Genomic DNA, 15444 nt, shown 5'->3' with positions numbered 1-15444 from the left:
CGTCCAGAGGTAAAAGTCCTGGACCAGTTCCCAGAGTCCTTCCTTCTCTCTGCTCTGCAGCCTCAGCTGGTGGCTGGAGCAGGATAAAGGAAAGCTCCAGAGGATGCACTGACCAGCTGAGTCACCCAGTGGTAAGGCACCTTTCCAGGAGGTACACATAACACAGTGGCTAGAATTTAGTCAAATATCCACTGTACCTGCAAAGGAGGATGAGAAATGTACTCTTTTGGGCCCAAATAAAAGGACTTAGGATAAAGGTGTGAATAGAAATAGTTCCACTGACTTCTGTTATCAGTGTAGAGAGAAGAATGTATTACATTTTCTGAAGAAGCAAAGTACTCTTAGGTCCAAGCAATTAGTTTCATAATTTCATGCCATCAAAAACCAATCTCTTTCTTAAAGTGAGTCTAAATTTCCTGAATTCATTTTTTTTAAAGGATGTGTATTATTCAGGGACCTGATTCTGACCCTAATGGGAATAAAATTAATATTTGAGTCTTGCTTAGTGAACGCAAACTACTTTTTGATCTGTAATCACGTATAGTTCTAATAATGCCTCCGTGAGGTAGGTTCTGGGGAGCGTGGTCCTTACCACTTACCTGCTATGTGGCCTTGTATAAGTGATGTCCCTTATCTGAACATATAGTTCCTTGTGGCGGGCAAACTGCAAGATGGTCTCAATAACTCCTCCCTCCTGGTGTTCATGCCCTTGTGTAATGTCCCCCCTTTGAGTGTGAGGGGACCTTCTAACCAACAGATACAGCCAAAGTGATGGGGTGTCCCTTCTGTGGTTGCAAAAGGTGGTAACTTCCACCTTGCTAGCCAATGCTCTCCATTGCCTTCTCAGCAGGCACAGTTTGAGGAAGTAAGCAGTCGTGTTAGAGAGGTCCACGGCAAGGGACTGAGACTGTGGGAAGACTTCAGTCAACAGCCTGCAAGAAACTGAACCCTGCTGGCAACAACATGAGCTTGGAAGTGTATCCTTCCCCAGTCAAGCCATCAGATGAGATCTGAGTCCTAGCCAAACCTGATTGCAGTCTTGTGGAAACCCTAAACAAAACCACAAGCTAACTATCTGGACTCCTGACCCACAGCAACTAGGAAATAATAAATATGTGTGGTTCTAAGCTATTTTGTGGTAATTTGCTACACAGAAAAAGCTAACAAATACATTTCTCATAAGTAAAATGAGAATAATTCATCTATAAGGAAAAATAAGGACAACAATACTATCTACCTCATACACCATCGTGAGCTCCAAATGAGATACTGCATATAAACTCCTTGGAGAATACCCCACACTTAGAAGGTGCTCATTTATAGTGTGGATGCTTTCAGTGATGTTGATTAATTCACATAATAAATAATACTGAGCTTTGACAGCAGTGAGCACAATAGAAATCTCTGCTTTGGGGAACCTCATACTCTAGAGGGGAAAACAGACAACCAATAAATGAACAGACAAATGTATGTTGTGTGGTGGTAAATGTTATAAAGACAAATAAGGTAGGGTACAAAAGATAAATAGTAACAAGGGATACAATTTTAGTTAAGGGTTGCTATTGTTAGTTATATCAGTCAGGATAAGATAGGCTCTGTCATGGTACCAAATAATCCCCAAATCATGGTGGCTGCACACAGTCTAAGTTTATATCTCACTCAGGAGAATTCTGCTCATCTTGCTTCCGCAGACACCCAGGTTTGTGGAAGTTTCATCTTAAACATTTTTCCTTCATTGAGACAGAAATGTGACAAATCCTGTGCTTGCTCTTAAAGTCCCCCACCCCCACCCCCTGCCACTACCTGCATAAGTAACAGGTTATTTCTGCTTATATTGCACTGTCCAAATCAAACCACATGGCAACACCTAACATCAAAGCGCTTGGAAGGAGGGAAACCCCCATGTAGTGAACGGCACTGCTAACGTCACACGGAGCTCAGCTGTGTCACTGTTTTTACACAGTCATCACCACGAGTCTCCTGTCCTTGCTCTAAGCACGAATGAGATGCCCTTCCTTCTCTCTGCCTTTGGCAGGGTCTCTTGCTAGCTTCCTTTTCCATTTATAGTGTTTTCTAAAAGCACCCCTTTATAATTTGTCATACTGCAAAGTCCAACTCAGCATGTGTTTTTGTAAATAAAGTTTTATTAAAATATAACCATGCTCATTTACTTACATATGGTCTATGGCTGTTGAAAGCAAGTCTAAGTAGTCATAGCAGGTATATGGACCACAAAGCCAAAAGTATTTATTATCTTCCTTTACAGAGAAAGTTTTCTGACCCCTGATCTACATCTATACTCAGAATTTTAAGAAATGAGCATGACCTTTCATTCAGTAATTCCCCTTTCTGAGGAAACAACAAGGAAGGTGCACATAGTTTATATAAAAGAAGGTATAGTAGGGTAGTATTTATGATAAATGACAGATGGATGAATGAATGCATAGATAGATAATAAATGGTTTTATGTGTCAACGTGGATAAGTCACAGTCCCCAACTATTCAATTAAATGCTAACCTAGGTGCTGCAGAGAAGGTATTTTGTAGATGTGATTAATGTCTATAATTGATTTGAAGTAAAAGAGATTATTGTAGATAATCTTGGTGGGCTTGATTCGATCAATTTAAGGGCTTTAAGAGCAGAACTGAGGCTTCTCAAAAGAAGAAATTCCACCTGTGGACTTCATCTTTAGCTTGTACTGAGTTCCAGCTGCACTTTCTGATGGTCTATACTGTGAATTTCAGACCTGCCTATCTGGATATACATATATCATCTCCTAGTAGTTCTGTTTCTCTGGTAGGACTCTCATTGATATAGATAGGTAAATAGATGGTATAATACTGTGATTTATAATAAGACATACATGTGTCTGCTCTTCATCCCCATTCCTAGCACAGAGTTCCTAAAACCCTTGGAACTTCCTAAGTGATAAGAGATAAAGATGGCTTTCTTATTCACAGAAGGCTTCCTTCAACCAAGGCTGCGTTTGTGAATGCAGTGATGTTTAGAAAGCCCCTAAGGATGGGGGGGGCTTGTTGCCAGGGGAATCACCCTTGTGATTAGAGGGTTGGAACTTTCAGCTCCATGCCCTGCATCTACCTAGGGAGGGGAGAGGGCTGGACGTTGAATTAATCACCAATGGCCAACGATTTAATCAATCGTGCCTATATAATGATGCCTCCATAAAAACCCAAAAGAATGGTGTTCAGAGAGCTTCCAGGTCAATGAACAAGAATACATCCATTGCTAGGAGGGTGGTTCACCCCAGACTCCACAGAGGCAGCAGATCCTGTGCTTGGGACCCTTGCACAGCTCCCCCTACGTTTCTCTACATCTGGCTGTTCATTCTGTCCTTTACTCTCCTTTGTAATAAACCAGTAATCTAGGAAGTAAACTGTTTTCCTGAGCTCTGAGAGCCACTCTAGCAAATTGATCAAACCCAAGGAATGGGTCCATGGAAATCTTCCATGTATAGCAGTTGGTTGGAAGCACAGGTAACAACCTGGACTTGAGATTCGTGTCTGAAGTGGGGGGAAGGGGCAGTCTTACAGGAGGACCGCATTCTTAACATGTGGAATCTGATACTCTCTCCAGGTAGGTAGTGTCAGAATTGAATTAAATTGTAGGGCACCCAAGTGGTGTCACAGAATTGCTTGGCGGGGGGTAAACACACCTCCCCACATATCTGGCCACAGAAGTGTTCAGTGTGAATATTGAAAGTAGAGTAGAAACACAGCAGTGTTTTTCCTACCTCAATTAAATAACCTCGGGAGACCAGAAGGGGGAGCTCTCATACCATGCCATGATTGCAGAGCCCAACAGGAAGAAAAGGAGACTCCTCTCCTTTCCTGGAAAGGACTCAGCCAGTGCAACACCGCGGACTCTTTGTTTACTAGAGCCCTACCAACTTCCTTTACCCCTATATAAAAGCGTTCTCCTTCCCTACCTGTGCAGGGAATTTGAAGGTAGCTCACCATGGTTGCAGACCCTAAATTGCAATTCTCTGCTGATCCCAAATAAACCCATCTTTGCTGCAGAAATATCTGGCAGTCTATTTGTTTTAGGTCAACAGTACGTACATATATACATACCTACATACAACGGAAGCAACTGAACGAGAAATTTGTTAAATATAGTATGGTTGAGCACTGGTGGCGTGAACATAGCCTGAAGGGGTTAGTGCACCACGGATAGCTGGGAGGGAGTCCGGGGAAAAGTCTGGACCTGCCGAAGAGGCAAGAGACTTTTTCTTCCCTCTTTGTTTCCTGGTGAGCGAGGAGAGGGGATTCAGAGCGCTGCTTAAAGGAGCTCCAGAGACGCGCGCGAGCCGCGGCTAAAAGTGCGGACCCCAGAGACAGGCATGAGACGCTAAGGCTGCTGCTGCCGCCACCAAGAAGCCTGTGTGCGAGCACAGGTCACTCTCCACACCTCCCTTCCGGGGAGCGTGTGCAGCCCGCCACGGCAAGTGTCCCGGGATCCAGGGACAACTTCCCCGGGAGAACGCACGTCGCACCTCAGGCTGGTGCAACGTCACGCCGGCCTCTGCAGCCGCAGGCTCGCCCCGCACTCTGTACCCCTCCCTCCCCTCAGCCTGAGTGAGCCGGAGCCCCCGAATCAGCGGCTCCTTTAACCCCGTCCTGTCTGAGCAAAGAACAGACGCCCTCCTGCAACCTACATGCAGAGGCGGGGCCAAATCCAAAGCTGAACCCCGGGAGCTGTGCGAACAAAGAAGAGAAAGGGAAATCTCTCCCAGCAGCCTCAGGAGCAGCGGATTAAATCTCCACAATCAACTTGATGTACCCTGCATCTGTGGAATATCTGAATAGACAACGAATCATCCCAAATTGAGGAGGTGGACTTTGAGAGCAAGATTTATTATTTTTTCCCCTTTTCCTCTTCTTGTGAGTGTGTATGTGTATGCTTCTGTGAGAGATTTTGTCTGTATAGCTTTGCTTTCACCATTTGTCCTAGGGTTCTATCCGTCCGTTTTTTTTGTTTTGTTTTACTTTTTAAAAAAATTTTTTTCTTAATAATTTTTTTATTTTAATAATTTTATTTTACTTATTTTATTTTCTTTTATCTTCTTTCTTTCTTTCTTTATACTTTTTCTCCCTTTATTCTGAGCCGTGTGGATGAAAGGCTCTTAGTGCTACAGCCAGGAGTCAGTGCTGTGCCTCTGAGGTGGGAGAGACAACTTCAGGACACTGGTCCACAAGAGACCTCCCAGCTCCACATAATATCAAACAGTGAATATCTCCCAGAGATCTCCATCTCAACACCAACACCCAGCTTCACTCAACGACCAGCAAGCTACAGTGCTGGATATCCTATGCCAAACAACTAGCAAGACAGGAACACAGCCCCACTCATTAGCAGAGAAGCTGCCTAAAATCATAATAAGTCCACAGACACCCCAAAACACACCACCAGCCATGGACCTGCCCACCAGAAAGACAGGATCCAGCCTAACCCACCAGAACACAGGCACTAGTCCCCTCCACCAGGAAGCCTACACAACCCACTGAACCAACTTTAGCCACTGGGGACAGACACCAAAAACAACGGGAACTATGAACCTGCAGCCTGCGAAAAAGAGACCCTAAACACAGTAAGGTGAGCAAAATGAGAAGACAGAAAAACACAGAGCAGATGAAGGAGCAAGATAAAATCCCACCAGACCTAACAAATGAAGGGGAAATGGGCAGTCTACCTGAAAAAGAATTCAGAATAATGATAGTAAAGATGATCCAAAATCTTGGAAATAGAATAGAGAAAATGCAAGAAACATTTAACAAGGACCTAGAAGAACTAAAGATGAAACAAGCAATGATGAACAACACAATAAATGAAATTTAAAATACTCTAGAAGGGATCAATAGCAGAATAACTGAGGCAGAAGAACAGATAAGTGACCTGGAAGATAAAATAGTGGAAATAACTACTGCAGAGCAGAATAAAGAAAAAAGAATGATAAGAACTGAGGACAGTCTCAGAGCCCTCTGGGACAACATTAAATGCACAAATATTCGAATCATAGGGGCTCCAGAAGAAGAAGAGAAAAAGAAAGGGACTGAGAAAATATTTGAAGAGATTAGATTTGAAAACTTCCCTAATATGGGAAAGGAAATAGTTAATGAAGTCAGGAAGAACAGAGAGTCCCATACAGGATAAATCCAAGGAGAAACACGCCAAGACACATATTAATCAAACTATCAAAAATTAAATACAAAGAAAACATATTAAAAGCAGCAAGGGAAAAACAACAAATAACACACAAGGAAATCCCCATAAGGTTAACAGCTGATCTTTCAGCAGAAACTCTGCAAGCCAGAAGGAACTGGCAAGACATATTTAAAGTGATGAAGGAAAAAAAAGCTACAACCAAGATTACTCTACCCAGCAAGAATCTCATTCAGATTTGATGGAGAAATTAAAACCTTTACAGACAAGCAAAAGCTGAGAGAGTTCAGCACCACCAAACCAGCTTTACAACAAATGCTAAAGGATCTTCTCTAGGCAAGAAACACAAGAGAAGGAAAAGACCTACAATAACAAACCCAAAACAATTGAGAAAATGGGAATAGGAACATACATATCTATAATTACCTTAAATGTAAATGGATGAAATGCTCCCACCAAAAGACATAGACTGCCTGAATGGATACAAAAACAAACCCATAGATATGCTGTCTACAAGAGACCCACTTCAGACCTAGAGACACATACAGACTGAAAGTAAGGGGATGGAAAAAGATATTCCATGCAAATGGAAACCAAAAGAAAGCCTGAGTAGCAATTCTCATATCAGACAAAACAGACTTTAAAATAAAGACTATAGAAGAGAAAAAGAAGGACACTACATAATGGGATCGATCGATCAAGGGATCGATCCAAGAAGTTATAACAATTGTAAATATTTATGCTCCCAACATAGGAGCACCTCAATACATAAGGCAAACACTAACAGCCATAAAAGGGGAAATCGACAGTAACACATTCATAGTAGGGGACTTTAACACCTCACTTTCACCAATGGGCAGATCATCCAAAATGAAAATAAATAAGGAAACACAAGCCTTAAATGTTACATTAAACAAGATGGACCTAATTGATATTTAAAGAACGTTCCATCCAAAATCAACAGAATACACATTTTCCTCAAGTGCTCATGGAACATTCTCCAGGATAGGTCATATCTTGGGTCACAAATCAAGTCTTGGTAAATTTAAGAAAATTGTATCAAGTATCTTTTCCCACCACAATGCTATGAGACTAGATATCAATTACAGGAAAAGATCTGTAAAAAATACAAACACATGGAGGCTAAACAATACACTACTTGATAACGAAGTGATCACTGAAGAAATCAAAGAGGAAATCAAAAAATACCTAGAAACAAATGACAATGGAGACACAACAACCCAAAACCTATGGGATGCAGCAAAAGCTGTTCTAAGAGGGAAGTTTATAGCAATACAATCCTACCTAAGAAAGAGGAAACATCTCAAATAAACAACCTAACTTCCACCTAAAGCAATTAGAGAAAGAAGAACAAAAAAACCCAAAGTTAGCAGAAAGAAAGAAATCATATAGATCAGATCAGAAATAAATGAAAAAGAAATGAAGGAAACAATAGCAAAGATCAATAAAACTAAAAGCTGGCTCCTTGAGAAGATAAACAAAATTGATAAACCATTAGCCAGACACATCAAGAAAAAAAGGGAGAAGAATCAAATCATTAGAATTAGAAATGAAAAAGAAGAAGTAACAACTGACACTGTGGAAATACAAAAGATCACGAGAGATTACTACAAGCAACTCTATGCCAAAAAAATGGACAACCTGGAGGAAATGGACAAATTCTTAGAAATCCACAACCTGCCAAGACTGAACCAGGAAGAAATAGAAAATATGAACAGACCAATCACAGCACTGAAATTGAAAGTGTGATTAAAAATCTTCCAACAAACAAAAGCCCAGGACCAGATGGCTTCACAGGCGAATTCTATCAAACATTTAGAGAAGAGCTAACACCTATCCTTCTCAAACTCTTCCAAAATATAAGAGAGGGAGGAACACTCCCAAACTCATTCTACGATGCCACCATCACCCTGATACCAAAACCAGACCAGGATGTCAGAAAGAAAGAAAACTACAGGCCAATATCACTGATGAACATAGATGCAAAAATCCTCAACAAAATACTAGCAAACAGAATCCAAAAGGATCATACACCATGATCAAGTGGGGTTTATTCCAGGAATGTAAGGATTCTTCAATATACGCAAATCAATCAATGTGATACACCATATTAACAGATTGAAGGAGAAAAACCATATGGTCATCTCAATAGATGCAGAGAAAGCTTTCGAGAAAATTCAACACCAACTTATGATAAAAACCCTCCAGAAAGTAAGCATAGAGACAACTTTCCTCAACATAATAAAGGTCATATATGACAAACCCACAGCCAACATCGTCCTCAATGGTGAAAAACTGAAAGCATTTCCACTAAGACCAGAAACAAAACAAGGTTGCCCACTCTCACCACTCTTATTCAACATAGTTTTGGAAGTTTTAGCCACTGCAATCAGATAAGAAAAGGAAATAAAAGGAATCCAAATTGGAAAAGAAGTAAAGCTGTCACTGTTTGCAAATGACATGATACTATACATAGAGAATCCTAAGGATGTTACCAGAAAACTACTAGAGCTAATCAGTGAATTTGGTAAAGTAGCAGGATACAAAATTAATGCACAGAAATCTCTGGCATTCCTATACACTAATGATGAAAAATCTGAAAGTGAAATCAAGAAAACACTCCCATTTACCATTGCAACAAAAAGAATAAAATATCTAGGAATAAACCTACCTATGGAGACAAAAGACCTGTATGCAGAAAATTATAAGACACTGATGAAAGAAATTAAAGATGATACAAATAGATGGAGACATATACCATGTTCTTGGATTGGAAGAATCAACATTGTGAAAATGACTCTACTACCCAAAGCAATCTACAGATTCAATGCAATCCCTATCAAACTACCACTGGCATTTTTCACAGAACTAGAACAAAAAATTTCACAATGTGTATGGAAACACAGAAGACCCCGAATAGCCAAAGCAATCTTGAGAACGAAAAACGGAGCTGGAGGAATCAGGCTCCCTGACTTCAGACTATACTACAAAGCTACAATAATCAAGACAGTATGATACTGGCACAAAAACAGAAAGATAGATCAATGGAACAGGATAGAAAGCCCAGAGATAAACCCACACACATATGGTCACCTTATCTTTGATAAAGGAGGCAGGAATGTACAGTGGAGAAAGGACAGCCTCTTCAATAAGTGGTGCTGGGAAAACTAGACAGGTACATGTTAAAGTATGAGATTAGAACACTCCCTAACACCATACACAAAAATAAGCTCAAAATAGATTAAAGACCTAAATGTAAGGCCAGAAACTATCAAACTCTTAGAGGAAAACATAGGCAGAACGCTCTATGACATAAATCACAGCAAGATCCTTTTTGACCCACCTCCTAGGGAAACGGAAATAAAACCAAAAGTAAACAAATGGGACCTAATAAAACTTCAAAGCTTTTGCACAACAAAGGAAACCATAAACAAGACCAAAAGACAACTCTCAGAATGGGAGAAAATATTTGCAAATGAAGCAAATGACAAAGGATTAATCTCCAAAATTTACAAGCAGCTCATGCAGCTCAATAACAAAAAAACAAAAAACCCAATCCAAAAATGGGCAGAAGACCTAAATAGACATTTCTCCAAAGAAGATAGACAGATTGCCAACAAACACATGAAAGAATGCTCAACATCATTAATCATTAGAGAAATGCAAATCAAAACTACAATGAGAGGGGCTTCCCTGGTGGCACAGTGATTGAGAGTCCGCCTGCTGATGCAGGGGACACGGGTTCGTGCCCCGGTCCGGGAAGATCCCACATGCCGCGGAGCGGCTGGGCCCATGAGCCATGACCGCTGAGCCTGCGCGTCCGGAGCCTGTGCTCCGCAATGGGAAAGGCCACAACAGTGAGAGGCCCGTGTACCGCAAAAAAAAAAAAAAAAAAAAAAAAAAAAAACTACAATGAGATGTCATCTCACACCAGTCAGAATGGCCATCATCAAAAAATCTAGAAACAATAAATGCTGGGGAGGGTGTGGAGAAAAGGGGAAACTCTTGCACTGCTGGTGGGAATGTGAATTGGTACAGCCACTATGGAGAACAGTATGGAGGTTCCTTAAAACACTACAAATAGAACTACCATATGACCCAGCAATCCCACTACTGGGCATATACCCTGAGAAAACCATCATTCAAAAAGAGTCATGTACCAAAATATTCATTGCAGCTCTATTTACAATAGCCAGGAGATGGAAACAACCTAAGTGTCCATCATCGGATGAATGGATAAAGAAGATGTGGCACATATATACAATGGAATTTTACTCAGCCATTAAAAGAAACGAAATTGAGCTATTTGTAATGAGGTGGATGGACATAGAGACTGTCATACCGAGTGAAGTAAGTCAGAAAGAGAAAGACAAATACCATATGCTAACACATATATATGGAATTTAAGAAAAAAAAATGTCATGAAGAACCTAGGGGTAAGACAGGAATAAAGACACAGACCTACTAGAGAATGGACTTGAAGCTATGGGGAGGGGGAAGGGTAAGCTGTGACAAAGTGAGAGAGTGGCATGGACATATATACACTACCAAACGTAAAATAGATATCTAGTGGGAAGCAGCTGCATAGCACAGGGAGATCAGCTCAGTACTTTGTGACCGCCTGGAGGGGTGGGATAGGGAGGGGCGAGGGAGAGAGATGCAAGAGGGAAGAGATATGGGAACATATGTATGTGTATAACTGATTCACTTTGTTATAAAGCAGAAACTAACACACCATTGTAAAGCAATTATACTCCAATAAAGATGTAAAAATATAAATAAATAAATAAAACTCTTAGAGGAAAAAAATATAGTATGGTTATAATTTAACTAAAGAATGGGAAATCCTTTAATGGAATTCTATAAAATCGTTGAGAACCAAGTTGCAGAAGAACGTCATGTAACAATGTACACTCTATATTATTAAGTGATAAAAGGATGATAGAAAAAATTTTGCAACATAATTGTAATTTTTTGTAAAATGTGTAAGTATGTGAGTGTTTATGGGTGTTTGTGTGTGTTAGAGAAATAGAGAGAGGCAGACCATCAGTTGGGTGGCTTAAACAATAGACATTTATTTTTCACAGTTTTGGAGGTGGAAAGTCTGACCTGTTGTGGAGGTGTGGTGGGTGGAGGGATTGCCTCCCCTGGGCCCAGCGCTGTGTCGGGGGCCGTTTCTACAGTCTCATTTAACCGGCCCTACAGTCCTGAGAGGCGGTATCATACACATTTTAGAGATTAAAACGGAGGCTCTAGACATTGCGTTGCCAAGAGCCATGCCATCGGTAAGCCAGGAGCTCTGCTTCTGTCTCTGACACCAAAGTCTGCCCGTTCCTTTCCTGCTCTACTGAGTTGTCTTTTTATTAGGATATTTATGAGAAAGTTTATAAGGGGCTTTGCTCATCTAACCCCTCATTCAGAAAACTGCCCTTATCATGAAAGATGTCATTTCGGATGTCTGTCTCTACAGCGTACATTACTGCCTCTTGCAGTTCAATCCATCAGCCACTTTATACTAAGATTTCTCTCTGTTAGGGCAACTATTGTTGTTTGTTTTGTTTTGAAGCATCTTTTTTTTAACAGATATAATTGACATATATTCGTTTCAGGTATATAACATAATGACTCAATATACGTATATATTATAAAACTATTACTACAATAAGTCTAGTTAACATCCATCACCTCACAGAGTTAACAAAAATTGTTCTTCTTGTGATGAGAACTCTTAAGATTTACCCTCTTAGCAACTTACAAATATGCAACATAGTACTATTAACTATAGTCCCCATGCTATAGTCCCCAGGACTTATTTATCTTATAGCTGAAATTTTGTACATTTTGACCCCCTTTCCCCATTGTACGCTTCCCCCAGCCCCACCTCAGACAACCACCAACCTCTTCTCTTTATCTATAGCTCAAGGGGGTTTTTTGTTTTGGTTTTTGGATTCCACATGGATTTTTTGTTGCTGTTGTTAAATAAACTTTTTATTTTAGAGTAGTTTTAGATCTACAGAAAAATCCCCAGGATAGTACAGGGAGTTCCCAGGTACCCCCTCCTCCAGCTTCCCTGCTTATTAACACCCTACAGGAGTAGGTACCCTTGTCACAATTAACAACTGAAGATTGATTTATTCTAATTAACTGAAGTCCATACTTCATTCAGATCTCCTGTTTTCCCTGAATTCTTTTTTTCCTTTCCTGAGCCCCACCCAGGATCCACCATGACACTCAGTCACCATGTCTCTTTGCGCCCCTCTTGGCTGTGACAGCTTCTCAGACTTTCTTTGTTTTTGATGACCTTGACAGTTGTGAGACCTACCGGACAGATACTCTGCAGAATGCCCTTCAGCTGCGATTTGTTTGATGTTCCTCATGTACCATATAGATGTAGGGTGTTAATTACAGGGGAACTGAGTATGGCGTATATAGAAACCCTCTGGACTGTATTCAATTTTTCTGTAAATCTAAAACAATTCTAAAATTTAAAGTTCATTTTAAAAAGCCTAAGACAAGAGAATGGTCAGTTGAAAACTATATCATCAAGATACCATCTTCACAATGTCAAATGGCCGAAGATTGCACTGTGATTATTAGTACAATGCTCAGCTCTGGGTGTTGGTGTGCTGGTGGGAACAATGCTTCCGTCGGCCTCACCGGCTCTCAAGGCCGGAGCACGCGAGGACTTACTGCGTGGCAGAAAAAAAACACATAAATACCAAACCAGATGGGTAGTTCAGTGTATTCTATATGCTATATTTGTAGGAAAATATTTTAGGGACTAATGACATTTATTGCGCAGCGCAGTATGCAGTGAGTCTGTGGGTATTATATACACAGGAGATGCATGTATATTTCCTGTCTGTTTCTTCTATCTCCCTGTATCAGTTAAGCTCATCAGTTAGCAGCCTGATCATGACCTGGAAGAGAATTAGGTCAGGCTGGCCCCCAGCCAAGCCAAACTGCAGGCAGGGAGAGCCTGGGGTCTCCTTCTGTGCCTACACTGGCCCAGGTGAAGTCTCGGAAAGGTGAAGTGACCTCAAGAATTTTGTCATTTACAGGTGGTCCCGGTACCCATCCATTTACTCAACACATGTAGAGCACCTATGGCCTGTCAGGGCCTGTTTTTCGTGCAACAGGGACATAAAGCAAACATGGTTTCCTCCCTCATGGAGCTTACAGTCAGGTGGAGGAGAAAGGCATGCAATAAAAATAGATCTCACCAGTATAAGCCCGTGGTCTAACAGCGGTGAGGGGTGGAGAGTTACAGTTTGACCCTCCGCTGAGGTGTTTGTATCAGGGAAGGTCGGGAGGGAGGATGGTCAGGGAAGAGGATGTCCGGACCTGAATGATGCTTCCCCACTGGAAGAATCCCAGGCGTTGTGACAGGTACTAAGGGAAGATGTGTAGGCGGGAGGGGCAGGTGGCCTTCCAATACCCCTCAGGTCACCCCCGCAGGCCTCGCCTCGTCTACCCACCCCACGGCTGGGCGGGGTCCCCATGAGCTTGTCCAGGGCCTCAGGGGGCTGTAGGTGCCTCGGCTCCCTGCGGACACAGCACTGGCTGATCCGACGGCACACACTGGGGGGCTGCCGATTGGCTTTGAACGTGCATTCATGCAACTTTGGTTCTGCTGTCAGTGTCAGAAATCCAAGGTGCGTCATCTGAGCAAAAATGAGCGATTTATTATAAGGGCCCAGAGTGGCTCACAGACGGCATGGACAGAACCGGGTCTGAGCTTCATGCTCAGTGGAGCCCGACACCTGTATCCCTTCCCGCTTCCCTTCCCCTCTCCTCCCCTTCCCCGCGTGTGGGTGAAGCTCAGCTCCTGCTGCTGCCCTTTCATCAAAAGCCACGGTCCATCGGCATTGCCCTCCAGCCCTGGAAAAAGACTGACTGTATCCTGCAGGTCTCACGTCCATAACTCCAGGGTGGAATGCTCATTGCTCCATCTTAGTTGGTGTCCAGCTCCAGGCCGGTCCACTGTGGCCCGATGAGCAAGGTCACAAGAGGAAATGGCACTCCACGTGGTCCATTGCAGGGCGGTGGGGCCGTGGGGGACCAAGCCAACGCTGTGTCCACTACCTCCAGCCTCCTATCCGCGGCAGGCTTGTCAGCCCACAGATGGAAGTCTCCTGTTCTCTGACTTACGTGGCTTCTGATTCTGCCCATCTCAGTGGTCCTCCAACTCTCCCCAGGGGCCCGCGGATGCTGCTGCTTCCCCCGGCCCAAGAGGACGTCATCTGCTCTGGGCACGATTTCGCCACTGGCCACACCTGGCCACTAGGTGGCGACAGACCTCCGCGTGCCGCACAGTCCCCTGGTCACCGCCTCCTCTGGGACACCAGACCCCCGAGTCCCACAGAGGGAACAGCCAGCAAGCCTGGAAGAGCGGGCCTGCCGCCCAGCGGGAAGGTAACAGACCCCGTGGCTGCAGGGAAGGACTCAGGCAGGGAGCAGCCCCGGAGGCCAGAGCAGGAGCCCTCAGCTCGGGCTAGAGGGCGGCCTCCTTTGCGGTACTCTGACGCACCTCGTAGTGGACTCAGTATGGTCCTGAGGCCAAGATTCACTTATGGGGGAGAAGTCCCAGGGAATCGGATCCAAAGAAACCTGCCTCTGGGTAAATGGAGATAACGCAGTGTTTCTCTGTATCTAATATGAGGGGGACTCCATGGGTGAGGGCTGGGATTCTTGGACCACGTGCTGGATGTCATTCGGGATGACGGTGTTGACAGCATCACACAGACGGGGAGGCTGAGGGGCTGCCGGGGAGTGCACAGAGCTTCCAGAACTGGAATACGATGCTCGTTGGGCAGCAGGGCTCCAGAACTGGGGGCTGGGAGGCCACCAGAAAGCCAGGCCCGGGCTCCCGGCACTGTGGAGGCCTCAGGATCTCCCTCCCTCCCTCCTCTTCCCTTCCCCTTCCCTCCCCCTCCCTCCTCCCCTTTCTCCCTTCCCCCTCCCTCCCTCCTATCAGGGCCCTCCCAGCTCCAGGTTTCATCTCCTCCTCAGGGGACCACCAGAGACTAGTGTCTCGAGTCCATTCTCTAGGTTCCTGTGGGATGGACTCTGACCGTCCACCTTGCTCAGGTGTCCCCACTGCCACCTGCCGTCGTGGGCACACAGGGCTGGGCCACCAAGAACAGGAGTGGCTGCCAGGGCCTCATCTATGGGTTGGAGTGTAGGTTTCCTAAGAAGGGTTCGTGGATGAGAAGTTCCTCCCAACACACATTCTAGAAGTT

Source organism: Lagenorhynchus albirostris, chromosome 5 (assembly GCF_949774975.1).
Source record: "Lagenorhynchus albirostris chromosome 5, mLagAlb1.1, whole genome shotgun sequence".
Classification (NCBI taxonomy): Eukaryota; Metazoa; Chordata; class Mammalia; order Artiodactyla; family Delphinidae; genus Lagenorhynchus; species Lagenorhynchus albirostris.
The sequence above is the reverse complement of the archived record's forward strand: the minus strand, read 5'-3'. Positions refer to the sequence as shown.